Source organism: Pan paniscus, chromosome 14, assembly GCF_029289425.2.
Source record: "Pan paniscus chromosome 14, NHGRI_mPanPan1-v2.0_pri, whole genome shotgun sequence".
NCBI classification, from domain to species: domain Eukaryota; kingdom Metazoa; phylum Chordata; class Mammalia; order Primates; family Hominidae; genus Pan; species Pan paniscus.
This window is the reverse complement of record NC_073263.2, coordinates 92620918-92631799: the sequence shown is the minus strand read 5'-3', so window position 1 is coordinate 92631799 and position 10882 is coordinate 92620918. Positions and strand designations below refer to the sequence as shown.

The following is a 10882-nucleotide window of genomic DNA, read 5'->3' as shown; positions in this document are numbered from 1 at the left end:
CACTGTAAGCTCTGCCTCCCGGTTTCACGCCATTCTCCTGCCTCAGCCTCCCGAGCAGCTGGTATTACAGGCGCCTGCCACCATGTCAGGCTAATTTTTTGCATTTGTAGTAGAAATGGGGTTTCACCATGTTAGCCAGGATGGTCTTGATCTCCTGACCTCGTGATCCGCCCGCCTCGGCCTCCCAAAGTGCTGGGATTACAGGCATGAGCCACCGCGCCCGGCCCGGGGTACAAGTGATTCTCCTGCCTCAGCCTCCCAAGCAGCTGGGACTACAGGTGTGCGCCACCACACCCAGCTAATTTTTGTATTTTTAGTAGAGACGGGGTTTCACTGTGTTAGCCAGGATGGTCTCGATTTCCTGACCTCCTCATCCGCCCGCCTAGGCCTCCCAAAGTGCTGGGATTACAGGCGTGAGCCACTGCGCCCGCCCCTAAATGGCTATGTTTTAATATGTAACACCACGTCTTCTGCTTTTTAAAAATTGCCTTTTAAAAGGACTTTCAAAGATTTAGCCAAGGGTGTATTGGTTGGGCTTCAGGCCCTAGAACAGTTTGTGGGAGGGATATGGTGTTCTCAGAGACCTACAGATAACACTGCACAAACGGTTCCTGGCCTTGTAAATACCAGTTTCTGGAACAGAGTTTCTGAATTTCTGTCTCAGAAATTATGTATTTAATAAATGTGAGAATAATTTGTATCATATTATCTTATCGAGGCTGCTTTGTGTTGTTTTATTTGGCAGAGGCATTTAATTTAACAGATATTTACTGAGTGCCTCCTATGGACTGGGAATAACAATAGTAGTAAAAACATATATAATGTCACTCTGTGCTAGACATTCTTCTAAATATTTCTTTATATTGATTCATTTTAACCCTCACAGCAATGCTATGATGTAATTACTCTCATTAACATATCCATTCTACAGATAAGAAAAACTGAGGGGTTATGTAACCTGCCCAAGGTCACACAGCTGGTGAGAGGTGAATTTGGTTTGAATTCTCACATTAGGCTCAAGTCTGCTGGTTGGCTTAATGTTGGAAGAGATGATAAGTGGTCCATTTCAAAGATAATTTTGTGTATACATGTAATAAAAACAACAAATGTGAATTAGATTTGTGCAGAATGATTCTAATTATGAAGCAATTGCTTTTTAAGTAGCATTATTTTGTTCACACTAATAGTTTTTTCTCAAAATTAATTATTTCTTCCATAATCTCTTCTGACAAATAATGTTAGTTTTGCATGTAAGTAGAAGCAAATTTTACAGAAATAGAACGTGTAGGTTTTTACAGGACAGTGTAACATTTGTGCTTTTTAATTTATAGATGATTAAAAATCTTCTATTGATAGGGGCCTCTCCTCTCCTAGAAAAGAAGCTTTACAAAAGACTTAAAAACCTATATTTAAGATATGTATGCTATTTAAACTGATCAAAAGTGCAAACATAATTTGATACCTTTTAAATGTACTTGTGAAATATCTTTAAACTTTCTTATTGACATTTCTCTGTGAAGAGACCATCATGTGCTTTGTATTCCTACTTTTAACTAAAAGCCACTAGCGTGCATGTAAACGTTTTAGAATGAATTTTGTAAATATTTCACAATTATCTCAGCCAAAACCCAAACCACACACAATATTCATTGTAACAGATGCAAGTACGCAGGGAGAACTCGTTTTCAGATCTTATGTTTGCTTATTAGATGTTGAAAAATATAGTAATGATGTACCAGTGGAAATAATTTAGGTCCACGGATTTATCAGGATATCTTGTTGAAAAGGTTATTTACATCTGTACTGTCTTCTGTATGTGTAGAAAAAACAAACTATTCTTCCAGTTAATTCATTCTAAATTGAGAAATTGCTTAGAAATTAAGACAGAGAAAATAATCGTTACTACTCTGTAAATGAACAAAAAGAAATGATTAGAGAAGACATTAACTGTTTCAATATTTTGTTTCTTTTGTTGACTTGAATAAATGTTCTACATTTTTGTTATAAAACATGACTTTTTATGTTAAACATTCTCCTTAATACTGTTGATTTGTTGGTGACACGTGGCTCCCTTTCTAGAAGTAGGATGGTGACACCTCAGCCCTTCTGCGAGAAAAACAAGGGTGATCCACATCCCTCATCCCTCATCTTAAAGTCAGGTTCATAACGGATAAGGTAAGCTTTCTAATGACTTCACAAATAACCAACCTCAATCAACTTTGGTAATTGATAAAATCATCACTTAACTTTCTGATATAATGGCAATAATTATCTGAGAAAAAAAAGTGGTGAAAGATTAAATTTGCATTTCTCTCAGAATCTTGAAGGATATTTGAATAATTCAAAAGCGGAATCAGTAGTATCAGCCGAAGAAACTCACTTAGCTAGAACGTTGGACAAATGGATCTAAGTCCCTGCCCTTCCACTAACCAGCTGAATGGTTTTGTGTAAACCTCCTACACGCTTGGGCTTGGTCACCTCATTTGTCAAAGTAAAGGCTGAAATAGGAAGATAATGAACCGTGTCTTTTTGGTCTCTTTTCCATCCATTACTCTGATTTTACAAAGGGGCCTGTATTCCCCTGGTGAGGTTGAAGATGAATCGGGTTTGAAAGCCCCCTGGAAGTGGACAAATGATTATCAGAAGACTTCTCAAAGTGTAACTAGTTCACTGAGCACCTACTACTTTCTTCATAGGTCTCTGAAAGGCCAGCAGGATGCTACCTCCTTATCCCTGTCAGTGCCACACCCACTAGCAATGGGTGATGTGATCTCATTAGAGTCCATAGAGTCTGTGTCTTAGAATCTAATATCTCAACATTAAAAATATGTCAGAGAAAGGGATTTGCTTTCACTTTTCCCCAGAGCAGTGCTTTTTAGAAAATTGATACCAGGCCTAAAATTAATTATATTAAATCACAATTGATCAAAAAACTAAATTTATCTGACATGGATTACTTTTAGACATGTCTAGTCTTTTGCAATGGTTATAAGAGATTTTTTATTTTTGCTATCATTTTATGTTAAAAAAAACTATTTTCAAATGTATGTCATATGATTCCTGACTTAGATTGGGGTTGCTCTGAAGCAGACCCTGAGATGAGAATTTGGGTGAACATGGTTTATTAGGAAATATATCCAGGAAAAACAAATAGATGGGCGGGGACCTGAAACAGAGATGGGAAAGGAAGTGAAGGAAAGGGAAGAAATCCAAACAAGCTTGCATTATATAGTTAGACTTCATGGAAAACATCTGTGGCTCAATCCAGTAAAGAGGATCTGGAGATAAGGCCTGTCACTTCTTAGATTTGTTCCCATCAGAGATGAGGGTGCTGAAGTATTTACAACCACACCGTCAGTCATGATGGGGATATGTACGTTTCTAGGCATGTTTGCTTTTTCCTGTGTGTAGTCAGAGGGTTCTGGCAGATGGAGGTAGGCCTCCAACAAAGAGAGCACGTGCTGCCTCAGAGAATAAAAATGAAAGACATAAGCAAAGAGATGTGAGAGTTACAGGCAGAATACTGACAAGGTCCGCTGCAGGTCTGTTCCAATTACATTCCACGAGCAACCATGAAGCTGATGAAATATTTAATGAAGTTATTTTGTACAAAGAACAGGGCGGTAGACCCTGTTCATCTGTTTTACAGATTAATATCTGTATTGATGAGGGCATTGCAGGAAGCAGATGGTCTACCACACTGGGTAACTTTATATTATTTAAAATTTTTTTTAATTTTTAATTTTTGTGGGTACATAGTAGGTGTATATATTTATGGGGTACTTGAGATGTTTTGATACAGGCATGTAATGCATAATAATCGCATCATAGAGAATGGGGTATCCATCCCCTCAAGCATTAATCCTTTGTGTTACAAACAATCCAGTTATACTCTTTTAGTTACACACTGGGTAATTTGAGGAGAGTTTAATTAAAGGGCTATTTAGTAAGGTGAGGGCAGAGGGTTAGGAACCCATGAGGGATCAGTGCAGAACTGGTGATGGGCTGAATGTCCATGCTTAGATTGGAAGGGGTAAGGAGAAGCAGCATAAAAATGCTGTGTGAAGAGAAGCAGGGTCTTCCTCAGTTGGCAGGAAGCCTGCCAGGGGAGTGGACACTGTATCTCATGTTCTGCCTTCCTTCCCTTTCCTGCCAGGTCTCTGATCAGCCAAATAACAAGCTGGAGGACTCAGGAGGCCCTTGCTTTGGTTCCTATTGGAACAATACAACATAGAACAGGGCCAAGAAAAGGGCAAAGGAAATACAAAAGGACGCCTGGAAGATTTGCACAGGGCAAAGGATGACTTGCTGAGTTAATTTAAAGTGATGTAAATTGCTAAGACAACACGGCAAAGCATTCATATCATTTTTTTTTTCCAGGAAGAAAATCTAAACATTTTCTTCAGGATCTTCAATAATAAAAATCTATTTATCAAATGTGAACTTCTTTTTCTACCCTTTACCAGACTGCCCTACTTACTTGTCTAGAGCAGTTACTAAGAGAGAAATAACCTGATCCTTAGTAGTTCTTTCTTATTACCTGGCAATGAGGCCTTTCCCAGTGCCTCAAGATTTGACCTTTGACTTCATTTCCTGTTTATCTCATAATGCCTGAGTTTTTATGGCCTTCTCAACATAAAACATTTTCTTTGGTCACATACATTCCTTTCTTTTTTCTTAAGATGAAATAGGTTATTTCTTATAATTACATAGTATATGTTTACTATAAATAATACCAATTTTGAAAAATGCTAATAAAATTACCTTTAGTCCACCAACCAGGGAATAATAACTCATAACACATTGCTGTATATCCATCCAATATTTTTCAGTTCACATACGCAAGTGTGTGCACACACAGCCTTTCTTGTAAAAATGGGAACGTTTACAAAATGATTTGCATTATTTCCTTTGATAACTCACAGAAATTCTTCCATATTTAGGTAGTTAGAGCTGCATAAAATTTAATTATTGAAACTTTTTAAAATGATGGAAACATCAAGTAATTTATAATATTTGATGAATTCCATAATATTGAACATGTAGATGATTTCCAATTTTGGGACGTTCTTTACAATGATAAATAATGTGACTATAAACTAATTGTATATATATTTTTTACTTATCCTTGATTTTCTTAGGTTAATTTTCTAGATTTAAATGTCTTGATGAAAAGTTTTATTCACAGAATTTCTTACAACCCTGAAATTGTTTTTTGAATGCCAGTTCTACGTGATATCTTCAATTTGGCCCAGGTTTTATTTTATCTGCTGGACTGTTAACTATCATTACAACAGAAATATTTCCACTGTATATTTATTGGTCTTTTCAGGCTGAAATTAAGGGAAATCTCCTGAGGCCAGTGTAAGTAAAATGGGAGCTGTATTTATGGTGCTGCAGAGGAGTTTCATGAAATCCAAAGTCAGAGTTTTAGTTGGGCCCCAAGAACAGCCTAGGCTGGAGACTAGAGAGCTAAAGGTAACCAATAGATATTTTCCATGCATATATTTGTTCTCTCCTTCTGTGTATAAGTTCAATTAATGCCAGTCTTTCTGAGTCTCCTATTCCTTGTTTAAGTCATTCTTTGTTTCACTGAAAAATTCCCTAGTCCAGTTCCTGATTTCCTCAAGAAGGGAACTAATCAACTGGACCAGTTTGGGTTTGAAGGTTCACTCCTGGTCTCTTCCAAACCATGGGTATAATTTAAGCTAAAAATGAAAATAAATATGAGCAACAAAAGTTAAAGAAATACTAGTATGCCAAAGAAAATTTAACAACTCTTTTAAAGACATTTTGGGTCATAAGGAATCAAATTACTGACAATCTGCAAAATACAATCCATGAAGAACTTACGGATACAGCTAAATCAGTGCTCACAGGAAAAATCTATCATAAATAAATCTATTGTTATGATAATAAACAAAAATAATTAAAATCTTTAATCACCAAATACAAGAAATTACAAAATGTAAAAAAGGACATTAGAAGGAATAAAATAAGGTTAAAAATAATAGAAATAGAAATCATAAAAACGGTAAAACTATTACATAGTTTCAAGAGGGCATTGCAGAATTATAGAAAGCTTTTGCTTTAAAATAAGGAATAAGAAGTCCCTGTATATATTACACACTGTAAGTTAATTTAATATGGAGTCATGATTTAATGCAATTAGGTAACAAAAATAATTTTTTAGAAAAGATACTATATTGTTGAAGGCAAAAATGCTATGTGAGGCTCAATAATTGAAGCCCAACCTGATTCTCTGTCCCTATGTTAAACAATGCTGGGACCAAGCAATAATACCTTATCTGCATGCTTCAGAATTACTGGCTCCTGAAAGATAAGACTAGGAAAGACCTAAACAACTTATTATCAAGACTAACAGTTTGCTCCTGAAGACTCCCTTCAAGATCGTCTCACAGCTAAGTTTAGCAATCAAAGTAAACCCTGCCCATTTCTAGCATTTATCTGCCTTAAAGTTACCCAGCCCAGACCCTGAACCTTCCTAAATGTATTTTCCTATTTTTCCAAATTTGGGAGACTGCTAAGAATTGTATTGCAGTATGTCTCATACACAGTTTAGCTCCATTAATAGATGTTTTCTGCTGGTCATATGTGATATTATGGGCAGGCTTAACAAAAGAAGAAAATGCTAACTTGTGTTCTCTGTTTGCCACGATGTCACTTTGGTTTTGTAGAGATTAAGAAACTGAGCTGTGAGAGATTAAATATTCTATCAAGGTCATTGCCCGCAAGCAGGGTAGGAGGATTTAAAAAGGTCTGACACACACCTGAAATTCTACTTGTTCCATTACTACATCCTGCCTGCAGTTGGCCGTCTCTATTTCTGCGTTTTGCTGGAAGAATCCCACCTTGAGTCCTTTTAGCCTGTACTTTTCCTTCAAATTATCTCAATGGCAGCACATGAGAAAAGCCCTTGAATTGCTCTTTTTATTACTTCAGTTGCTATAGAAATTCTCTGTCCTACCTCTCACCTTACCAGAATGATCATCAAAGGATCTGAATGATTGAATTTGAGAAATAAAAGTAATGATGGTTTCTCATGTATTATTTTGTCTATTTATATGTGCCTACTTGAACCTGAACAAGACTGAAGACATTTAATGCACGTTTGCGAAGGCTGTAGAGTGCATCCAGTGGTTTTACATGCATTGTCTTATTTGAATTCGATTTGATTTGATTCTAGTCTGAACTTATTCTCAACATGTTACCATCCACACTTATAATAAAAACCTTATTACTTTCTTGTGTTTTATCTTCCACTTTTGGCTCACATAAATTTTATATTGTCACTGCATTGGTCAAAGTTTAGCCCTGCAATTTGAGTTATAACTATGTATATCTATCTATCTATCTATCTATCTATGAAAACAAAACGTATTTGTTTGCTTTACATGTTTTTAGATAATTGGTGTTCCGCTGAAAAATGCCACATGTGATTATGTGCTATGGATGAATTGCTCGATGCATGACCATGTCAATACCTTCTTCCAATTCATTTTATAAGTTCCAGGACTTTCACTGGTTTATGGTGACTGGCCCACTTTGAAAGCACAATGAAATTGCCTTGCCTACGTGAGCTAGTATTAAAAACTGTAGGTTAAAATGGAGATTTAAGTGAAGCAAAGTCATAACACTGATTAAGAGCAGAGATATCTCTTTTCATTTTTTAATTTCCAATAGCAAGTTAAAAACTGTTAGATCTTGCAATCTTCTCTCCTTTCCGTCTCTTTTGACCCAAGATAAATTTCAATTACCTAAATCCTATTTCCTGTTGCTAATCACCTACTCCAGTCAGTATTCTTTAAATAGTCATTAAGGCTGGGATGAGATCTCTGTCAGTTCTGAAACTAAGAAAATTTGGAGCAGCCCATTAACAGAACAGGAAATTCCCTAATATCCTCAGGATATGTATAGAAACCCATCATGATTAAATACAAGAGGAACTAACATCTCCTGGGGATATTTATTAAATAAACTCATCTAAATACATCTGACAAATACATTATCTTTCCAAAAAAGTCTAATTACCAAGATCCATTTATTTAATTGTGACCCTCAAATACCCTATTTTTTTCTTTTGAAATTCCTCTATAATAATGAATTTACTAATAACGAGCTTCCTAAAATGGGTACCAAGACAATCAACTCATTTGTGCTTCTTTTATGTTTCCTATGTTAGACAAAGGCATTCAGAGAAAAAACAAGCCATTATTCTACCCTCTGAGATTGAATAGAATAACTTTTCCTAAAGAATTTCTCAAAAAAAAATGAAAAACATTGTTTACTTCAATGTTATTTGTAGCAGTAGCAATAAAATGAATAAAAGAAATAAATGGCAAACTGTGAATTATATTTTAACAAGATGAATGTTTAAGTTTTTCTTTTAATGTAGCAAGAACAATAGCATACCATTTTTCCAGATAATCAAACAATAATTGTCTCATAAAAGGGAGAGGGCAAGCATTAAAATATGTATTCATAAAATGAACACTTGCTATAACACCACTTACTCTGTATTGAAATTCAGCAAAATGAAGACACATTCAAGGAGCATTGCTTATCAAAATAATTTAAATACCTTTTGAAGTCGAGGTTTTTTCAATTTAACTTCTCATTAGTTTCTTCTTTTTTATACAGCACCCCCCGCCTCATCCAAGCTGACCTAAATACGTAATTCTCTTCTTATCCAGAAAGAAGAAAGAAACATTCTTCTTTCTTCCTTCTGCATAATTTGGCCATGGCTTCTCCCTGTGTTTAGAATATTCTCCCCATTTCCCTTTGGCCTGTTAATCACAAGTGGCAGTTATAGAAAATGAGAGGAGTGAAGATTTTGAAATTTGGAAGAAGTGGATTTGAATCTAAGTTATCTATCTTACTGACTGAGCAGCAGTAGGGAGAAAGCTTTGAACTTCAGTTTTGTCATTTGTAAACTGGCAATGTATCATCTCGTGGGATTGATCTGAAGGTTAAATAATACTACTAATGTTTTTTTGAAAAGTTCTGTAATATGGAAATTTCTGCATAAATCCTACCCCCTCTGTAGGATTGTCCTAGCAGTTACAGCCACAGAGATCTCTCCAAACATCCTGCACCCAGTCTGCAACTCATTTGGTTCTTTTCAAATACTTTGTGGAGTTAATTAACGTTTAAAGTTCACTGAAAATCAGTTACTGAACACTTGCTAAGATTCATACTGGGTGTTAGATGCTGGTGAAGACAGAAAAAAATAGCCACAAGAATCTCATGTTCTGTGTTGAATGAAGGTCCAGTAATTTGCGCTTTGCAGAGCTGAAAATGACAACTATTACCAACTATATCTCTCCCCCAATTGAAGCAGTGATGATGGGTGGCTCTGAGCAGGTAGATTTAGTAGGAGGTCACATAAGACTGTGACCCTGGGGTTTTCTCCTGTTGTGTATTTTTGACAGTCAGTAACAGAGATCAGATTATAGAGGCTGCATTCCTCCTGAAGCTTTTAGGTTCTAAAGGGAGCCAGAATTCAATTGAGAGAAGAGGGAAATTGGAACATCAAAGTGGCTAGTAAGTAAAACTCTTTAGGCTCAAGACTTCTAGAAATTTGATAATAGATACTAACACAAGATATTTATTATCAGCAAAGAAACCAGAAGCCTGACCTAGAAAACCCTGTGATGATTTCAGCTCTAAATTAACCCTCAAAGACCAAAACCTACTTAGTAGAAAACAGGCTGCAAAAGTTTTGCCCATAAGAAAAGCATACATCCCTTTCCTACTTTTGGTAGGATCACAGAGAATAAGAACAAACAAGAAGCTCCTGAATATAAAATTAGGAGTGCAGGAATCAGAGGCTGCCAGATGGGCTTATCCAGACCAGAACTACACGTCTGTCAGGGCAGCAGTCTTCCCAAGTCCAGTCTTCCCAGCAGAATTTGATTGTTGCTATGTGCCAGAGATTATCTTGTTCCTAACATCATCTGCTGTTGAGTTTGTGAGCACGTGTGTGTAAATAGCGATGGGGGACATATAACTTTCTTTTTCATTCATAGTTTCCTAATCAGGAGAAGCAACATATGGAATTTATGGAGAAGACTATCTCCCAGAGATCCTGGACTTTGATCTGAGAGTAGTACCCATCTGGGACTGGTTTTGTTTTTGTTTTTGTTTTTCCTTTGGACAAGAGGTGAATGTACTTTTCTTATGAAAAGAAAGGTGCACAGCAGATATTTTGGTGGTCAAAAAGTCAGGATGTGGCAAAAACTGCTTGTTGTTCCCTGATATACATTTTACTGATTCTTTTATTTGCTTTTATTAATATCATATTTTTTGCAATGGAAATTCGATGTTTATATTTCCCAGACTCCTTTGCAGCTAGAAGTGATGTGTGCATTTAGGGATATGCTTTGAAAAAGAGAGTACATACTCATCTCACTTCTCTTGGTTTTTATCTTCTTGTTGGACAGAATATGGACATAGCGGTGGCAAATCATCTTAGAACATGTGGATGAGGGAAAAACTCTTAACTCTTACTTTGATGAAGCCAAATAAAGAACCTGGGTTCTTGACAATCTTGGTGCTATGATACCACTACTGGACTACTTATTGCTGGACTGAGGAGACAGAGAGAGAAAGACAGAAAGAGAGAGAGAGAGAGAGAGAGAGAGATGGATCTTTTAACACCCTTGCTTGTAATATTTGGCATATAAAATCATGGGTTGGGCTAGTTCACTTAGGGCAGTGGTTCTCAATGGGAAATAACATTGCCCCTATCCAGAGGACATTTGGAAAAATCTGGAGACATTTTTTGTTGTCACAACTGGACACTGATTGCTACTGTCATCAACTGAGTGGAGGCCAGAGATGCTGCCAAACATCCTACGAT

The 10882-nt window shown here is 36.3% G+C and overlaps 1 long non-coding RNA gene across 1 annotated transcript; it reads left to right on the top strand.

Moving 5' to 3' along the window:
• The first annotated feature begins 257 nt into the window (after nucleotides 1-257).
• On the top strand, nucleotides 258-4437 carry LOC130540717 (uncharacterized). The gene is made up of 3 exons (XR_008954710.2): nucleotides 258-278; nucleotides 2080-2175; nucleotides 4157-4437. It is a non-coding gene; the product is annotated as an uncharacterized LOC130540717 (long non-coding RNA).
• Nucleotides 4438-10882: the final 6445 nt, after the last annotated feature.